Here is a 20199-nt window from a genome sequence, read left to right on the forward strand (position 1 = left end):
CTCAACAGGAGACTTTTTGCTTCTGATGCTTGGAATTGAGTTACCCACCAGCAGGGCTGAGTCTGTATTTCAAACAGAGAGGAAGCAAGGCATTGGGACTCAGTGTTTTGCAGAGTCCTCCATTGCTAGGGGATGAATATTTGATATTTCAACCTTCCAACTCCCATCTCTTCCCCCGAGCTTCTCAAGGAAATGTTAACAGAATTTTCCAGTTGACTTTTTTTTTGTTTTTTGAGGTACGTGGGCCTCTCACCGTTGTGGCCTCTCCCGTTGCGGAGCACAGGCTCCGGACGCTCAGGCTCAGCGGTCATGGCTCACGGGCCCAGCCGCTCCACGGCATGTGGGATCTTCCCGGACCGGGGCACGAACCTGTGTCCCCTGCATCGGCAGGCGGACTCTCAACCACCGCGCCACCAGGGAAGCCCCCATTTGACTTTCTAAGAAGTAATTTGAAGACTACATCCATGTACTTCTTGTGAATGGACAAGGTGATTTTGGCAATTCATCATAATTGGCTGAATGACTTAACTTCCCCAGAAACCCAGATAACAGAGGCCGATTTAGGAAGTACTTGACTTTGGAATGTTATATATGCATATGCGCTTTATGGGTGTGTCCATATTATATGTCAATAAATGTATTGTGTGTATGTGTGTGCGTGCATGCGTGCGTGCGTGTGTGTGTGTGTGTGTGTGTGTGTGTTCAGGAAATCTTGAGGTACTGGTGGATTTAGATGATTTGGTTCCTTTATTAGCTACCATCTAGCTGTAAATGAGGTTTAAAAATATATTTTACTAATATTCAAAACAATTACATTATATAATGACACAGAGTAGTGGTTAAGATATCTGGAGCTAGACCAGAGTTTGAATCCTGCCTCTGCCACTTAACAGCTGTTGTGACTTAGGCAAGTCACTTAACCTCTCTGGGCATCAGTTTTCCCATTTCTAAAAATCGGGGTTAAAACAGTTCTGACCTCAGGGAGGTTTTTGAGGGCAGGGACTATGTCTGTACACTTCTCTGCACCCAGCCAGAATGAGGTTTGGAAAGAGCAGGCTTTGGACTTACATAATCCCTCAGCTTTGATTCTAGCACTCCCATATTGGCTGTGTGGCCTTGGAAAAATTACTTAACTTTTCTGGGCCTCAGATTCCTCATCTATGAAATAGAGGCTCATTATTCCTACCTCAAACGATTGTCAGGTGATGAGGAGGGACCTATGAAGACCTAGTACCTAGGATAGCACATTGGAGGTATCCATTTCCCTTTTTTTTCATCCTGGAGGCTGATGACATTCAAGGATGGATGACTAAGTTCTTGTTTGATTTGTGAAACACATTCTTTTCTCTCACACTCCATTTTTATTTTCTCCTTCCCACCCTTTTTCTTTATTTCCCTCCCTTCCCTATCCATCCCCTTTCTTTTTCTTTTTTGGTCAGCCTCCATCTACTGTGACTCAGCCCCTCTGTCCAGGGTCACCTGGTCCCTGGATTGTCGCAGCAGCTCTCTCCCTGGCATCCTCCATCTGGCACTCTGTGTTTTATTCTTCACACAAGGTGTCCTTCCATCAACCTGACCCAGACCTTGCTACTCCTCTGTGCCACTCTTTCCAGTATTCTCATCACACACAGAACGGTCTGTGGCCCTCACCATGGCCCGCAAGGCTCTGTGTGAACTGTCTTCTGGTGAACTCTCCAACCCGGCTTCCTAGCGTGCTCTCTCTAACTCTGCTCCAGCCTCAAAGGCTTCCTGACTGTTATTGGAACTTTCCAAGCACGTTTTCAGCTTTGCGTCCTTCATACGTGCAGTTCCCACCCCTCCAAATATCTGTAGGGTTCATTCTCACTTCCTCAGGCCTCTGCCCACATGTCACCTTATCAGAAAGGCCTTCATGGATGACCTTACATAAAATAACACCCCCAATCACTCTCAATCCTCCATTTCGTTTTTCTTCTCACTGACAGATTCTATATTATTCCTTTCCTTTTGATTGCCTCTCTCCCCACAATGGAAGCTAAGCTGTATGAGAGCAGACTTTGTTTTGTTTTGTGCTGCATCCCCAGAGCCTGGCACATAGTAGGTGCTCAATTAATATTTGCTGAATACATGAATGTGTGTTGCCTCTGTATGAAATGGCAGGAAAGAGCCTCCGTAGACACTCCAGCCCTGATGGCTCACTGACCAGTATTTATTTTACCCAAGCCAAAGTGATGAGCAGTGAAGAGGAGAATCAGGTGGTCTTTTGGGGCCCACCCCCTTCACATATGTGCCTTGAAGACCAATGCTGTTTCATCTGTGGCAGTGACATACCTGCTTTTGCACTGCTTCGTGCCATAGTTGCAGTGTTGTTTGGAATTCCCATGGCAGTTTTGCAATATGATGCATTTTGCTCACATAGTTAGGTATGGATCACAGATAAAGATCACTCATGGTTTATATTTAGTACCACCACAACAAACTGAAAGTTGGAGGTGTGCTACCTAATTGTTCCCAGACTATGAAAGCAAAAACACAAAGTCTGCTAGCACTGAGTCACTCTTTTCCACCTGGCCTCTCCCTGCCTTCACCCTCCCTTTCCTGATTCTGTTCCTGTCGTAAAGTATGGTAGCTTAGTAAAGGGCAGAGTCACACTGGGCATCCAGGGTCCCAGTCCCAACACCACCGCTTATTCACTGTGAGATCTTAAGCAGGTTAACTCACCTCCCTAACCCTCAGTGTCCTCCTCTGTAAAATGGGCCTTGACAACACGTACTCAATACTATGTGTTGAATGAAAGATGGCAAAATGCAACACCAGGGTAGAGTGGTAACCCGCAGAAGTGCTAGCGTCTTCCATGCCTACTGATTTACACGACTGTGATATTTTTTTTCTTATTTTTCTTTTTTTTTAATTTATGACTGTGATGTTTTGATATTGTTTCTTTGGCTTTGGCCAACCTTTAGGGTAGACAACCCAGCTAAAACTGGAGACAAGGCCTTTCAGAATCAGTACTTCATAAGGCTTTCATGGAGGTCTCACTGTTTGCATGGGGGGTTAGAAGATGCTGGGGCAGGCAGGTGGGTGGGTGGGATATCAAGGCACAGAAGCACAGTTTTGCTCCTCTTAGTTTGATAGGGCTGCTGTAACAAATGCCACAAGCTTGCTGGCTTCAAACAACAGAAATTTCTTCTCGCACAATTCTAGAGGTCAAAAAATCCAAACTCAAGGTGTCAGCGGGGCCACACTCCCTCTGAGGGCTCTAAGGGAGGATCCAGCTTCCTGTGACTCCTGATAACACTTGGCTTTCGGCAGCATCTCTCCAATCTCTGCCTCCATCTTTGCCTGGCCTTCCCCTCTGGGTATCTGTGTGTCTCAAATCTCCCTCTTCTTTCTGTTATCATCCACTAGTCATTGGATTTAGGGCTGACCCTAAATCCAGAATGATCTCATCTCGAGATCCTCAACTTAGTTCTATCTGCAAAAACCCCATTTCCAATAGGGTCATATTCCCAAATATTCAGGGTTGGACATATCTTTTGGGGGTGGGGGAGGGACACAGTTCGACCTACTACAGTGCCCTCCGGGAACTTCAGTTAGGCCAAGGGACACAATACACACACCTGAGCAACCAGAGTCTCAAGTAAAGAGTAAAACAACCCCTCCTGGAAGGTGAGTAGGGGGTGTGATTCATTCATTCTCTGATCCAGAGACATTGCTGAACGCTTGCTGAGCTGCATGCAGGGAAGCAGAAATGATAAGGCATTCACAGACTGATGGGGGTAGGAGGGGTTGGAAGGGTGTGGAATAGGGAGAGAGTAACGGGCATTTCCAGCTCAGTGTGGTAGGGCTTGGAGGAGGTGGGCGCTGAAGCTTTGGGGGCTTAGCAGAAAGTTTGGGTTATAGCTCTGGAGGGGTGGTGGTCAGAGAAGTCTTCCCAGAGGGGGAAGGATTGTCTCACCTGAAGGATGAGGGAGTAGGAGCCACAGCCACGCCCAAAGTGGGAGGAGTTCTAGGAAGAAGGAAAGAAAGCCCAACCTCTGAGGGTCCCCCACAAAGCAGGGGGTGGTGGGCTAGAGAGGCAGGCAAGGGGTCAGATTGTATAGGGTGCTGTGAGCCATCTGGAGAGAAGTGGAGAGCTAGGCATGACCAGATCTCCTATTAAAAATAAAAAGTAGAGAAAGCCTGTAGTGAAAAGTGATTTTCCAGTAGATCTAAAAATTGTATGTATTATGTTATGTGTGTGTGTGTGTGTGTGTGTGTGTGTTTGTTTTTAAAAAGAAGTATAACATACACACCGAAAAGTGCACAAGTTATAAGAGTGCAGCTTGATGCATAAGTGAATAGCCCTATGTGTACACCACTTAGGTTGTTGGATTGTCAGAGCAGAGGCAGAATAGAGTTCAAGGTGGGCCAACGACTCACAATTACTCTTGTTTGTCCTGTGGAGAAATGACCCCCATGACAGGAAGTTGCTGGGATCTGGAATAGGAAGACTTAGTTTTGAGCCCCATATCTAGTATTTCTCTGCTGTGTGATCTCAGGCAAATGGCTGTACATCCCTTAGCCTCACTTTTACCATCTGTAGAATGGACTAACAGTATCTGCCTCAACAAGATGGTGTGAAGGTGAAACAGGGCAAAGGTGGGGAAAGCTCTCTGCATTATGCGAAAAAAAAAGTGCTTGCGTGATTCTCAAATTCGAATCTGTCTCAGAACTGGATTTCTTCCCTTTACCTTCTTCCTTCTCCACCTGACAGCGTTTCAGATAAATGAGGCGGGGAGAAGGAGAGTTACTCTTTTTGCAGCACTTTTTGTTTGTCTGTTTCCCATTCCAGAATACCTATTCCAGATCTGGACTGTCACTCCTGTACCCTTCTTTATTCCCACCTCCCTGCTTACTATTGTCCTTCTCACCCAACCAGGCTCAAAGAGGCAGAGGGAAGAGGGTAGGGAGTTTGGGCCATGGAAAGAGGTTTGAGGGTGAAGATAAATCCGATGCTCCTTTCCCAGCCTTTGCTGAGGATGTACTGTCCCCAGCTCTGCACAGGGCATTTGGGATCGTGGGTGGGAGGTGGGGAGACACAGAAGGGAAACATAGTATTCACACTCAGAGAGTTATTTGTTGAGGCAAAATGGAAACAGGTCCATAAGAGAGCAGAGTCAGCTAAGGTCCAGGTCTTGCTGTTAAGAGGCAAAAAGCCCCTAAGGAGTTGAGAAACAGAAGAGACCATTAGGTGAAAGACCATAAAGAAGGTGAGCACTGGACTCTCCCTCTCTCTTCCCTTTTCAGATTCTTGGCATTTCTGCAACAGATACCTTTAAGCATCTATTGCATATCAAACCATTCTTTTATATACATTGTCTTATATGATCCTTGCAATAAGACCAAAAGCTGAGTATTTTAATTACCATGTTTCTGATGAGGGGGACTGAGATGCCCAGAGACGTGCTCCAGATCATACCACTATTAAAAGAAGGAAACAGCTTTGAACCCCCATTCATCCAGCTCCCAAGTTCCTGCTCTTTCCAGTCTGCTCTACCGTTTCACTGAATGTACGTGGAAGGGCGCCACACGTTTTATCGGGCTGCATCGCATTGCATGCATTTTTAGTATTTGTGTGCACATGTCAACAGGCATGTCAACGTGCCTGCTGGGTGAGTCGTAACAATTGTGTTTTGAGTGTCTAACTGCATTATTTTGCTGGCAAAGCCTGGCTCAAGGAGAAGAGTAAAAAGGAAGCACACAAGCCCACTGCGTGGGAGGCCAGACACACAGTGAGGGCTGGTCCTTAAACAAACCAATGGGAAGTGGCTCTGGGTAGCCCCAGTAGAACTTCACTTTGTTGGGGGGCCCCTGGGTTTTTCCATGACTGTTCTATTTCCAAAGCACAATTCATTTCCCATTCTTTTTTTTAAAGAAGGAACTAATATTTGTTTAGCACCCATTATGTACCAGGCGTGGTGCTGGGCACTTTACATCTGTGATATCACTTAACTCCCACAAACCCTGCCAAGGGGCCACCATTAGTGCCCCTGTGCAGCCCAGGAGACAGATTCAGGAAGCTGGGGCCATTTGTCCAAGATCACTCAACTGGGGTGGAGCAGAACAGGGGCTCCTGTCTGGTGCTGTCCAAACAACAGGCTACACTGGTGTTTTAAAGTTATTGGTGGGACATTTTATTTTTCAATAAAGTTTTAAATGATCTCGAATTCATGAACCAGTATGCTGGCATACTCACTCTGCTCCTGTTCTTTTAGAGAAAGAAGTGCTTTATCTTTTCATTCCTGAGTATCTGGGCTGTTTTGTCCCAGAGATAAGAATCTTCACGCCAGGTCACTTGAGTGTGATGTCTAGAGGGTATAACAATGGCCATCCTTGCTCATTTGACACTTCTTTTTTTTTTTTCCAAAGGCACTGGCCTCCTTTCAAGACCTTCCCCACCATCACCATAGTTACGTGGTTGCTGAGGTAGCATCAAGCCATGACTGGCGAAGGCAGGACCTGTGGCCTGGATGAGCCTGTGGTCAGAGAGAGCTGGTGTGCTCAGGGTCCAAAGGGACCTCAGATTTGTGACTATGGGCTCTAATAGTCTCCCAAATCCCCCTGGTTCCCACTCACCATGCCCCCCCGTAGAAAGTAGAAGATGTCCTCAGTGTCACTTGAGAACATTTGACTTCTGAGACAAGCATTTGGGCCACCAGCCCCCTTTAAGAGTAGATGACAATTTTGCAAACCTGAATGGTCTTAATTTTTTGCACTGGGTACACAGATTGACCAAAGCTTCCAGAAGCAAGATGAATAATAAAGATGAAAGTTCTTGAAACCCTAGAGGCTGTCTTTTCAAAGCTCTTTCAAGGCTCATAAAAGCAGTGAGCAGTGGGGAGAAGGAATGGGGGAGAATGAGCTCTGAGCACGGGCTGTGGGGGGGGGGAAAGCCCAGGATTCTGGCTGTGTGACCTTGGGGATACTCCACTCACCTCTCTGAGCCCCACTTTTCTCCTCTGCCATTTGCCCTTCCCTGCTGTCTGCTCCAGGTGGTTGTTGTGAGAACTAGAGAAGAGTATGTTTATGGTTGGGAGTAGGGTCTCAGTACAGAGAAGACGCTGAGGCAAAAGTCAGGAGGCCTGAGTTGTCCTTTAGATCTGCCCTGGACTCTGTATCTCCTTTCTCTGGGTCTCCTTTTCTGAAGAATGAGGGGTTTAGAGTAAGTTTTACTTCCTCTGTGGTCTCTATTGATCTCACATGCCGTGATTCCTATCTCTAAGTGGAGGATTAACTTTTAAGAGATGAATGGAGCTTTTAATATTCAGCTATTCAGTTGTTCAACAAACATTTATTAAAGGGCAACCGTGTGTCAGGCACAGTGCTAGGTGATGGGTATAGAGTGACAAAACAGTTGCAGCCCGGCCCGGCATGGAGCTTCTTGTCTAGTATGAGATAGTCTGGGGGGAGCTAGCTTCCTCATCTCAGATAGTTGAAGGAGCGCCAGGGCTCCAAGGGGAGCACTGTTAGCTGAAAGAGCAATGCAACAGTAGCAAGAAAATATTCATTGAACAAATAAATCAATGCAAGCACCTTAGGGAAGCTCTTGGGGTGACCCTAGAGTTGAGGAGCAATTCCTAGGAGTCAGGAAAGGTTGTGGGTGCTCCAGCCAAGGGTGTGTGTAATTACTAAATAGTTTGTTTGTTGAGACACCTGAGAACGGGAAGATCTGTCCCTACCTGCCCAGTTCCCAAGGGAGCCATTTACTGGGAACAAGGAACAGTGACAGCTTCCCATGCCCTGGCTTTTCCCCAGAGTTGGAACCAGTGCAGATGCTGGAATCCAAGGGAGAAGAGAAGAGTGGCCAGAGAAAAAGGCCAGTGTTAGGATGACATTTGGGTCAAGGCCAGAGGATCCCTCGAAGTTATAGAGTCTCATCTGTATCCTGTCGAGAGAGAACTCGGGCCCAGTTGGTGCCTAAGGCCACATGCGAGCTGGCTCTAGAGCCATTGTCAGAAGACTGTCTGGGGAGGTGGAAAGAACCTGGGCTTAGGAGTTGGAGACTGACTTGGGTTTGAAGGCTGTAGAACATTGGGCAAATCACTTAACCTCTCTGAACCAGCTTCCTCATCTGCTAAGTAGACATCACAATGTTGGTTGGCTTCTCTAAGATGTTATGAGATGTAATCTGTCTCAGGCACCTAAAATCAGTAGCTGTGACTAACTACAGACTTGGTGATTGGTATTCATATATATTCCATTATCAGGACCCAGGATCTCTTTCTGTGCAATATGGAAAAGACAGTGCTAGAAACAACTTCAATGAGACAACTTAGAAGGAGGTTGTATTATCTTCAGTATAAGTAAGATAGTGAAACAAGATGGGATTTAGAGGGATTTAGCTCTAGCATAACCCACCCATTAGCCAGATGTCTGACCTGATAGGTATTTTTGCCCTCTTTGAGACTTGGTTTTCTCCTCTGTTAAACGGAGATAATCTTCATGCTCAACCTTTTCTCGTCCATCCATTAAATATTTATTGAATGCCTGTTATGAGCCACACCATGCTAGGTGCTGAGGACACAGGAATAGGACACAGTCCCTGACCCTAAGGAGCTCACCATCTTGTGGGACAGCCTGTTAAACAGATACTTAACAATAGAGTGTGGTCAGGCTTAGCCCTGTCTGAGTGGACAAGGAAGGCTTCCTGGAGGAGGTGACATCTAAAGCTGAGAGCTGAAGGATGAATAGTATTTAACCACATAAAAGTAGGCAAGGAAGTGACAAGCTGGGAAGGGCATTCCAGGAAGAAGAAACTGCATATACAAAGGCAAGGGCACAGCAGATGTGATAATGTGGCTAGCTGAGTCTGCCTTTCCTCAGTGTGGACTCTGTAAAGGCAGTGGGAGACCACTGAGAGATTTTAAGCAAGAGAGTTGGAGTAACATCATCACATTTGCACTTTAGAGAGAACACTCAGGCTGAATGTGCATGTGTCAAGTTTTATTATGGACACGTAATTATTATTGGGATAAATTGATTCTTTCCTCTTCTTTTCCGTAACCACGTAAGATGGCTCACAGAAGATGAAATAACCCTCATGAGCATGCCCTGGTGTAGGGTCTGGCACACAATAGGTGTCCAATTATCATATATTCCCCCCTTTTAAAGAAATAGTCCCTGAAAGCACAATCCCTGGCATGCAGTGCAGGTTGGGGCAAGAACGTTGAGGGTGTGGCTGCCTGCATTTTCTGGCTGGTGTTCAGGTAGAGCTGACAGGATCTAGGTCAAAGGAAGTTCCCCAGACAGTTCAGTCTTAACCAGTCATCTGGGGTTTCAGGGAGGGCAGGTGAAGGTCAGAATATCTCCCCTATTTCAGGAGGCCTCTCCTCCTCACGGTCCTGGTCTTGAAAACTTACCAGGCATGAGCCAACCTGTTAATTTGTCCAAATCAGCTTCCTCATCTGTAAAATGGGTATGAAGTTACTTGTGCTGCCACACTGGGGGTGGGGGTGGTTGTCGTGCGGACTGGAAGAAGTATGTGAACCACAAACAACAAAGTAACATGATAGATTTCACTAATACCTACTGTGGGCCAGCCTCGTTCTATGACGCTGGTATTATCCTTATCCCTGTTTTACAGATAAAGAAGGCAGAGTTCAGAGAAGTTATGCAAATCATTCAGGGGCACAGAGTAAGTGGCTGTAGCCAGAGCCCTGATGTTTTAAACACTACACCATGATACCATAAACTGCTGTCGCTTGAGAACCACCAACTGCTCCTTGAGCTCTCAGCATGATGCAGGTACTCCAGAAATGTGTGCGGAAAGATGGAAGAAAGAAGGACAAGGGCAATGTTCGAAGCCTGAGAAAGTTTTTCCTAATGCTTCCTGACCCCACCTCTAACCAACTCAGGGTCTTCTCCCAGATGTACTCCAGGAAATGGTTCCTTGCCGGGCATTAAAATGACCTGTTGCCTGTCTGACTCGTTAGGCTGGGACTGGTGAGGGCAGGCTCTGTGTCTGGGTCATGGTGGTCTCCCTAGGGCCTAGCAGAGTGCCTGACACTTGATAAATATGTGTGAATAAATTCTGTCCTTTGCCTGGATCTTCTGTCCAAGCTTTCCTCTTGACCAAGAGGTCTAAAGCAAAGGAGCTGGGGCTTCTGGGAAAGTCCCCTAGGGTCATGGGGCACATACTGATGGAGGGCCGGTGACAGATCAGTGTGCCACCCCCAGGCCAAGGCTGACACTGGACTCCCACAACCCCCCACTGCTGAATGGAACCAGAGGGCTGGGTGACTCATCCCATTCTGCTCACCTTCTCCTTGGGACCTGATGCTGGATGGCTGTGAGCAGAGCAAGGGGCCTGCATGTCACATGAGGAACCCTAAGGGTTTGTTGGGTAGACCTCTGTGTGCAAGACACTGTACGTGCCAGGTGTCTTGAGTTGGGTTCACCTGACTGATGGCTCGTCCACAAGTCGCCTGAGAACCAGAACAATCCTCAGGCACATTGAGCAACCGGCCTCCCTTCATCGCCGCCAGCCCCGACACACCACGGCAGGAGCTGGGCCAGGGAAAGTGAAGAAACCAGTTTTGGGCCTCCACCGGGTGGGCGCGGGAGGGCCCCTGCCGGGAAAGGGGCGGCTGGGCCAGTTTCCATTGCTCCCGGACCGGATGCAGCCCCGTGACTAGGGCGGAGGCCGGAGAAATGCGCGCCCTGGGCGCACCTGTGTGTCCTCTAGGGCGACGTTGGCTTTGGCAATAAGACTAGAGGCTCTAGGTCAGCGGTCACCGGGCGTGCGACTTCCGGCTGCTAAATCAGGCGAGCGGGCGCGGCAGCAGCGAATCAGCTGATAGGTAGAACTGGAAGAGGCTTTGGACATCCTGCAGGTAGGGGAAGGAAAATGAGGGAAGAGGCGGCGCCCAGAAACAACAGCTGGGTCGTCACGCCACTGTCCTGACTGACGTTGTAACCGCGCATTTTGCGCTTTACCCCTGCGCCTTCCCGGGCAGCACCGTGGGATGGAAAGAACCAGGGACAGAGTTGTATTTGAATCCAGCTGTCCCACCTACCGGCTTTTGTGTTCTGGGGCCAGTGACTACCCCTGCCTACCTGAGCCAGATTTGGCCAGATGAAAAATGGGGATTCCCTCCCTCAAGCGTAGTGTGAGGAGTCAATGAAATCACATAGGAACATTGCCTGGCACATGAGTAGGTGCCCAGAAAGCGGGGTTCCCTTTCCCTTCTTCGTTTCAGACCCAGATCTCACTCCCAGCCCGGAAGTCGCGCCCCACAGGCGACCATAGGACGGTGGGGTCTGGGTGGCAGGTGCCCTGGCTTGGTAATAACTCGAGAAACATTTGAACCTCTTTGCCAAACTATCAGATAGGATGGGGTGTGTGGGAGGATTCCGAAGGCCGCCTTTGGGTGGTGTTTCTGTGATCTTAGGAGGGCATTTCAGTGCATTCTTTGATTCACGTTATTTATTTATTCACAGATTCCTATCAGGCGAACGCTTCTTACTGCCTCCCCCCGCGACGTTCCCGGTCCGCCAGCGTTCTTTCTTCCATACAAGGCCAGCTTCCACCGGCTGCTTTTGTGTAAATAAAGCCCGGCCTTCCGCCTGCAGGTTGCCGCTGGGAGCCGGCTGATGGGGGAGGCGGGAGGGAACCGGTGCAACCACAGCAGGTGGGCCTCGGGGAGACTGGAAGCCAGCCACGCCCAGCCCTGAGGGCAGGGGCGGTGCTCCGAGGCCCCCAGAAGGAGCAGAGCGAAGAAATCCAGGCTTAGACCGTGAGAGTCCCCACCCGCTAGCACCCTCTTCCATGGGTCACCCAGCACGTGTCAGGCCCTTGACAAACATCATCCCGAATCCTCCCGGCGACGCTGCGAGTATTCTCCCCATTTTATAGACGGGAGACTGAGGCTCAGCAAGTGTAAGTGACTTGACCGAGGTCCCATAGGCAAAAAAAAAAAAAAAGGCAGACCAAGAAATTCTAACCGAATTCTGGATGCAAAACCTAGTCTTTTCCCCACCTCACTGGTCACCAGTGAGACTGTAAAGGTGGGAAGAAAAAAAAAAAAATAGCCACAACGAATCAGATTAACAGATCAAAGGGAGTTGAAAGGGCCTTCCAGAGCTTCCTCCCGTGTCTCAAACAGGAGGATTCGAACCACGAGATAAATAACAGACTATTTTTCCTGGGTGACAATTTTACTCTTTTTTAAATTAAAAATTATATAGATTTGTTAAAACAGATAACGATGGAGAAGAATATAATTTTCAGAATTATGGTAGCTGAAAATAGGAGACTTCAAAGAAATTTCGGGCTGTTTCCACAACGCACACCTTTTGTTCTATTGTCCAGAAACATTGTTGACGTCAGTTACACAGATGGGCAAACTGAGGCCTGAAACCAGTCCCACTGAGAGAGAGAGAGGCAGAGCGGGGGAGGAGAACCGAGACTTCCGGGCCCTCGGCCTGGGGTGCTTTCCGTTGGGGGCGCGGGTCCTGTTTGTAAATAGGTATCCTCGGACAGCCACTGCCGATCTTTGTCGCTGTGTTAACCAAGTGCGGCCGGTTCTGAGTCATCGCAGGCAATCAGCGCGGCTGGGACTAAAAGCGAAAGGGACGCGCGGGCGACGGGCCCGGGAGGGCGGCGGGTCGAGAGCCCAGGCGTCCACGCAGGCGGGGCCGCCGCTGGGATTCCCGCGGCACGAGTACGTGGGAGGCGCCCTGCCCCGGCAGCTCTCTGCGGTCCAGCCCTGCGCAGGCCGCGGGCGCCGCAGGCCACGCCCCCCGCCCCAGGCCCGCGGGACCCGTCCGGGACCTGAGAGCCCCCGCCCCAAACCCCTGCTCTCGGCAGGAGCTGAAAGATGCTCCGGGGCCTCTGGCCAGTTCGCCCAAGCTCAGGCTTCTGGGACCGGCGGCCTTCTCCTTGCGCGTGGGGACAGTCAGGTTCTTAGGCTTGGCCTTAAATCCGCCCCTGATAATTTGCTAACTCTAAAGTCTTGAGAAAATTACTTAAGCTCTCTCTCTCTCTCTCTCTCAGTTTCTGCATCTGTAGAATGGGAGTTAGCGACTCTTACCTCATATAATTGCTGTGAGAAGTAAATGTGTGCCTATCTGTAAAGGCCTAGAACGTTTAAAAAACTAATTAAATGCTGTTTTACTATTATTGTTAGGCGGGCCCCGGTGGGAATCTCAGGCCAATTCAGACCTGGATGACCTGGGCAGATGGACTTTCTTCAGTTCCCCCACCTGGAAAATGGAGCTTCATTACACTTTCCATAACAGGGTGGGGGTGAGGACAGAGGGCCTCCCTAGCATCTGGCAAGTCCACACGTGGTTATGTTTGCAGCTCATTATTTGCCAGCAATGTCTTAAGCACTTTGCACTTATTAGTGCATTTAATCCTACAATTACAGTGTGAGAGAGGTATTACTGTTTTCCGTTTCACAAGTAGGAAACCGAGACACAGAGAGGTTAAATGATTATCTAAGGTCACACAGCTACTAAGTAGGATTTGCACAAAGCCACAAAATCTGGCTTTCTACAAAATCAGATTTCTACAAAATCTGGCTTTCTACTCCATGTTCCTAACCCCTACCAGGCACTATGCTAGGTCTGGGGATGCAGCCAGGAATAATGTCACACAGCCACCTCCTCAACAAGAGGCAGGATCTCCTTTCTGAGTTTGCTGGCCTTCCCTCTATATGCTTAAGCATTGCATGCACTTTATCATATTTTTTATACCCATTGTGTGCACCTTGTACTCTGGAGGTATTCAACATTGCTAATTTCCCTCTTCCTGTATTTTTTGGGTCAGAGGTTACAAGTCTTTACTTGGAGGGTGGACCTTAGATGTTTTAGGTGATGGGGCACTTTGTATCTAGCAGGTGCTCCACGTTATGAGTTCCTCCTTCCCTGTACTTAGTGATCTTCCAGTTCAACAGATTGAAAGCGCACACACTTAAGGTTTAGACCTTTTAATAATAATGATTGCTTCTGCCTCTGAGAATTACTGTCTTTGCTGTGGGTTTCCCAGAACAGAAGATGAATTTACTGTATTTATCACTTAATCATTTCCACAACAGCTTATGACTATGACATCTTTAATGAAAGGTGCAGGAATTCTCCCTCTCCAACCCTCCCTCTTTGGGGTGCCTGTGATAACTCTTGCTGTAAATGGCTAAAGCTATTAAATAGAGAATGTAGATCTTCCTGCGATGCAAGTGTAAGCTGTCGTTACATTCATTGCTTAAATGGTATGATCATTTCAAGCTTGGCTTTTGCATTTGAAGCCTTGAGTTAAATGTGGAAAGCAAGAAAGAAAAGTGCTTAACGGTTGGAAATAAAAACGTGCAGTGGGTAGGTTTCCAGAGTAATAAAAAACAGCTTTAAATTTTAAAAGATTTGAGGCCTGGTCTGGTTCCAGGCAGCATACCCTACATTCCTATCATCCATTGTGGCTGTATTCTGAGGGTTAAACCACCTTTAGACAATGCAATGAGCTCAACTGAGGACAAAGTATTAAATTATGAGTTTCTCTTTGAATGTGGGATAGCTCGTGGAGCACGTTCAGTACATGGTAGGAACTCAAGGGGAAGCCATTATGATTAGAGACCGGGATGCAGAGAGAGCATTGAAGACTTTCCACGCAACTGATTTTTATTGAGCACCTACTATGTGCTAGTTGCTTGTAAGTCCATTATTTCAAATAAGCTGCACAATAAGCATGTGAGGAAAACATCATGTTATAGAGGAAGAAATGGACACTTCAAGAAGTTCATTAACTTGCCTATCTCACTGCCTATCTCACCAGGGAGTAAGTGGTATAGTGTGAGTTGAAATTTGGGTCTGACTCCAAGTTCAGCGGCTGATTCACTGCACCACTCTGCTTTTTCCTGTACGCCTGGCTGTCAGTCATCTTAGACCTGGAGACGAGAATCAGAGGGGACTTGAAGATCACCTCAGCCAGGGTTTCTCTGCCTCTTTGTGAAATCCGGGTCACCCTAGATAAACGCAGAAGCCTCACATGCTTTTCGAATGAGTTTCAAATTCAAAATAATTGAAATATCGTGATTCAAAACAAAGCATAGGGACAGCCTTTTCAGTATTATTTATTTATTTACCTTTTTGACTGCGCTCTGTGGCATGTGGGATCTTAGTTCCCCAACCAGGGATCGAACCCACACCCCCTGCATTAGAAGCGCAGTCTTAAACCACTGGACCGCCAGGGAAGTCCCATTTTCAGTATTTTGTTTTTAAGCACAGTAAAGCCTCTCCAGGGTTCTAGCTCCTCTCCTCCACCCACTCCAGTGGAGAGCTGCTGACTGTGCCCCCCACCTCCTGATCATTTCCTTCCCGGGAAGTTGAGCCCAGAGAGGAGTGAGTTGCTAGTGACACAGTCAGCACTTGAACTCAGGTCTGACTGGCTAGCTCCAAGTGTGGTGTCTTTTGTCTAACAACCCCACTTGCCTCTTGGTTTGGTCTCTCACCACACCTTAGCTTAGGGTCCATGCTTCAAACTGACTCTGTCACCTGGAGTTCCAGAATATGAGGTCATCCTTCCAGGCCTCTGCGTAGCGTAGCCGTAGCCATATCTTCTGCCTGGAATGCTTTCATCCTGCCCCCACCCTCCCTTCTCCAGTTTGCCTGGTGAACTCCTGGGCATCAAGATTCAGGGGAAATGCCTCTCCCTTAGGAAGTTTTCTGGACTTCCATCCATATCCAAGTAAAGGGGCTGATTCTTCTTTCCTGCCTGCCTGGGTAGAACTGTCTGTCTCCTGGCATTTGTTATACTTACATGTTATTGACAAGTCCCTCCCTCTCAGTCACTTATGACCTCCCTGTGCATGCTGCCACCACCACCACTGCCCAAATTATGGTGAATTGGGATGGAACCACAACTTTATATTTTTTCAGCGGAGTGACCGGCCTATAGCAAGCACTCAGTAAATGTGTGTGAGATAAATATATGTGTACACACCCACACTGAATGTCACTATCAGATTATTTTAACAGTCTTCACCCAAACGCTAAGCTCTCATGGACAACTGTCCTCCTTTGAAGCAATAGGGAGCCACTGCAGGGTTTTGAGGTAGAGAGTTCCTTGATCCACAGGCAACATAGAGACTTTCTCATGGGATAGAAGCTATAGATCTCCTGGTTTCTAGGCCTTTGCCTATGTAATCTTTCCCTGGAAAGGTTTTATTTTATAAAAAAGACACTGGGGAAGAGAATTTGTTTTCATTCATTCTTCGTTTATCCAAAACAATATTGCCTGCTATCTCCCAGGGGCTATTTTGGGCACCACAGATACAGTAGCGAGCAAGGTAGATGAACTATCTCCCCTCATGTAATTTCCACTCTCCTGGGGGAGAAGGACAATAAATAAGTAAATAATAAATGTCTCGGTTCAGACGGTAATAAATATTATGAAAAAAGAACAGGATCACTAAAGGCAGATGGAATGGTGGATGGGCAGACTGTTTTAGATGGGGAGGTCAAAGAAGGCTCTTTAAAGAACTGGCATTTGGCAGAGGCTGGAGTGCAGTGATAGAGGGAGCCGGGTGAAGATCTGGAGGAAGTGTATTCCAAGCAGAGGAAGTAGCAAGTGCAAAGGCCCTGAGGTGGGCTAGGGTAGGTCCCGGGTTATTTTCAATGGCGGCTGCTGGTGTTAGATGATAATTTGGTAGTGAGAGAAGATCAATATGCAGTTTGTTCTGAGTTCAATTCAGCTGTGGGTGAATGAATGAGTGAATGAATGACATATGGTCTATCAGCCAGGAAATTGGGCTGAATACCTTGGTCAGATTTTTATAGCTTTTAGTCAGCAACAAAATGAAGGCTTGTGGAGCAAATTATAAGGGCAATATGATCTTTAAAATCAGTTTAAATGACCAAAATAGAACAAAGTCAGAGTGAGTTTCTGAGTGTAAAATAGATGGCATTTTACTGTTTATTCCTTGAAAAGGAATCTGCCAAATCCATCCCAGGGTTGTTTCAACAGAAATGTACAAGTTGCTTCCACTGTAATTTTGGGGATAGCACTGAGATGCCACCTGCAGAGGGTAGCTTCAGCTTCATCCTGCTGGGGGACTGTGGAGTGTGTGTTACACCTCAGTTACCCCCACTCAAGGCTAGGGAGCTACAGCACTTGACCGTCCTCCCAAGAATAGCACTGGCCATTGAAGTCACACCAGAGGTGGTCCCCCTCTGCCCTGCCAGTAAACAATAAAGAGGAATCCCACTGGAATCTGGTCAGAACAATGACATTATCTGGTACAATAAGGCAGAATAAAAAAAGGTTGATCTGGACATTCTTCTGCCTCAGCGCTGTCTCATGCATGTAGCACTCATTATACTATCAATATAATGATTATAGGACCCAGGACAGTTAAGGGAGAGCCAGGGGCCCACGTCCCTAGGCACAGTTGGCAACCCCTTGGTTTGCTTTTACTCAGCCTTGAGTAAATACACGCTTTGTGCCAAGAGGGCAGGGAAGCAATGTGAAGGCAGAAGAACCAGGATTCAGATTCTTCATTCTCAACTCCACGGAGTGCTGTGTGACCTTCAACACATTACTTAACCTCTCTGAGCCTCAGTTTTCTCTGCTAGAACTCTTAATAATCCGCAAGCCCAGACATTTCCACCACATTGCCTTGTCTTTCGGGCTCCCTGACTGTGTGTCTACAATGTCTCTGAAACAACAAAAATGATAATTTCTGTTTTTCAGGAACCAAATGAATTCTGGCTGACCTGTGCATAATTGATATTCTTGCTTAGTAAGTCATTCAGCCTTTACTTTACTTGTTTTCTTGCTTATAATTATAGGATCTTGGTCAAGAAACTTGAAATAAGTTGACAGAGGAGAAATTTTATACCTTTCTTTAGAACTGGAGGGAAACTTTAAAAAAGGGCGGGGGAAAGGGAAGTAAACTAAGGTTTATTTAAGATGCAGTTATGTCGGGGGTGGGGTCCACTGTTTGATCACTCTTTGCCTCCTGTTGGCCAAGCAGACTCAAGGGTCTGCAAGAGTTGCCTTTTGATATCAAGGTTTGGAGGTGGCGGTAGTGGGACATCTAAGAGCTATTGGAGGGGAAGGGACCTGGATGTCCAACATGCTGGTGGGCTTCTTAGGGACACGCCCGCTCCCAAGTGATTGGCAAGCCTGCTAAGTTTGGTGCTGAATGAGTAAATGAGTGATTTGTTCCATGTCGTATGATAGAGAGCGCCTGCCTTCTAGTCCCAGTTCCACCTCTCAGGTAAGTCCCTTACCCTCTCCGGATTCCATTTCTTCCACAGTAAAGCGAGGAGCATCAGACTTGCCCAGCCTACCTCCTGGGTTGTTTCAAGAGTCAGGTACCTGTCTATTACCTGTGATAATGCGTGGAGCAAGTAAGATAAAGTAACGGTAGGCTCTCTGTAACCAGCTAGTATGACCTCAGGAACATCTTATAACTTTACTAAAGCCTCCATTTTTTCATCTGCAAACTGGAGGTAATACCCATCCTCCCAAATTCATAGGGATCCAATTAGACAATGGACGAGAAATCATCTTATAAATTGTAAAGTGCTGAAAGAAAAATGAGGAATTATCATTTTCCTCTTCCTCGTCCTCTTTGTCATTATTATATTCCCTAGTCCCTAAGAGGACCTCCAGTGTGGATGTGCTCACGCCCTGCTTATCAGGCTGCTGTGCTGTGCCCGGAGCGCCAGCTTCCGAGTCGGAGAGGCTTCTGCTCACTTCCCCACTTTACCAACTACTAGCTGCTATGTGACCCTGGGTGAGTCACTTACCCTCTCTGAGAACTTCTGAGAACTCAGGACAATGAGACCTACCTCAGAGCTATTTGTTGGAAGACCCAAGCAGGAGAACATGTGTGTATATCCAGAAGAGCATCTGGTATAAGATCAATCAGTGCTGATTACTTCTCTTGCCAACCCCTCCTCCTCCACGTGGATCTTCAGACTTAAATCCGCAATGCGGTGGCTGTAGTTGGGGGTTGGTCTGGTTTATTCCTGAAACTACTTGTCACATGCTAAGCTGAATCATGGTGAGTTGCATGAGTCTCTTTCTCCATTAGTCTGTGAACTTCTAAGAAGGGGATGTGTGGCTTGCAGTTCTAGCCCTTGGTATGGGGTGGACATGATGTTCCAGGCACCGGAGAAAGAACACGGACACTGGGTGCACAGATCTGGGTTCGAATTTCTCTCCACTGCTTCCTTGTGGTTGGACCCTCGACAAATCATTTCCCTAAGTTGAGACTCAGTTTCTTCATATGACAAATGGCCAAACAGAGGTGCACATATTTCAGGGTTGTTGGGAAGATTGGATATAATGCATATAAAATGGCTAGTGTGGTACCTGGCACGTAGTGGGCCTTAGTAAGTAACTCTTGACTGACTGAAAGCTCTGGCCAGCATTACATTCTGTCACTGATGCATGTCCTTTTCCCGGACAGAAGGAATTGGAGTGTGTTCACAGGAGTGGCACCCCAAGGGGTATGCCACTTGCCACATACCATTTGCCCCAGAGAGGAAGAGTATTTTATTTCTGACATTGTTCAGAATTGCCTGCACATGGTGACAATAAAAAAAAGACTGACTTTTATTAAATTTACTTCTTAAAGTCTGCTACAGATAATGCCCCCCCACTTATTACCTGCACCCAGAGTGGACGGCTCATATCTACCATCTTCGGTTCATCACTGGCTCACAAGATTAAGAGAGAGAGAGATGGCGTGGGGTCGGGGTGGGTGGGTTGGGGAAAAGATGTTCTGTGATTGCAAAGCAGTGAGGTGACTGTCTGTAGAGGTGGGTCCATGGCTCTGTAGGAGCACTGAGGGCAAAGCCACCCTCCCACCCTGGTTTGGGGGCCGAGATTTGCCAGGCAAAGCTCACAACGGAGGAGTCTTTCGGCTGGGCTTGCAGGAAGAGAGGGCCATGCCAAACAGGGAAGAGGAGGCAGGGCTGTCGGGTGGGGTGTAAGTGACAGTGCCTGCCAGGCACAGAATTTTCACACTACACGCAATATTCTGGGAACCTCGTGTAGGAGGGTTTTGTTGGGGCAGATCCAACAGGACATATTACTTGTATTTAAAAATCTCCCAGGGAATGTTCTTTGAATTTCCATTTTCTTGCAGGTTCTGAAGAAGATTCTAGCCTGCTGCTCTCTTGTTCTCCGAGTGCAGAGCTTGGTGGAACCCTGTCTTGGCCCATAGCCATTAG

This window comes from Lipotes vexillifer, unplaced genomic scaffold (assembly GCF_000442215.2).
Source record: "Lipotes vexillifer unplaced genomic scaffold, Lipotes_vexillifer_v1.1 scaffold54, whole genome shotgun sequence".
NCBI classification, from domain to species: Eukaryota; Metazoa; Chordata; class Mammalia; order Artiodactyla; family Lipotidae; genus Lipotes; species Lipotes vexillifer.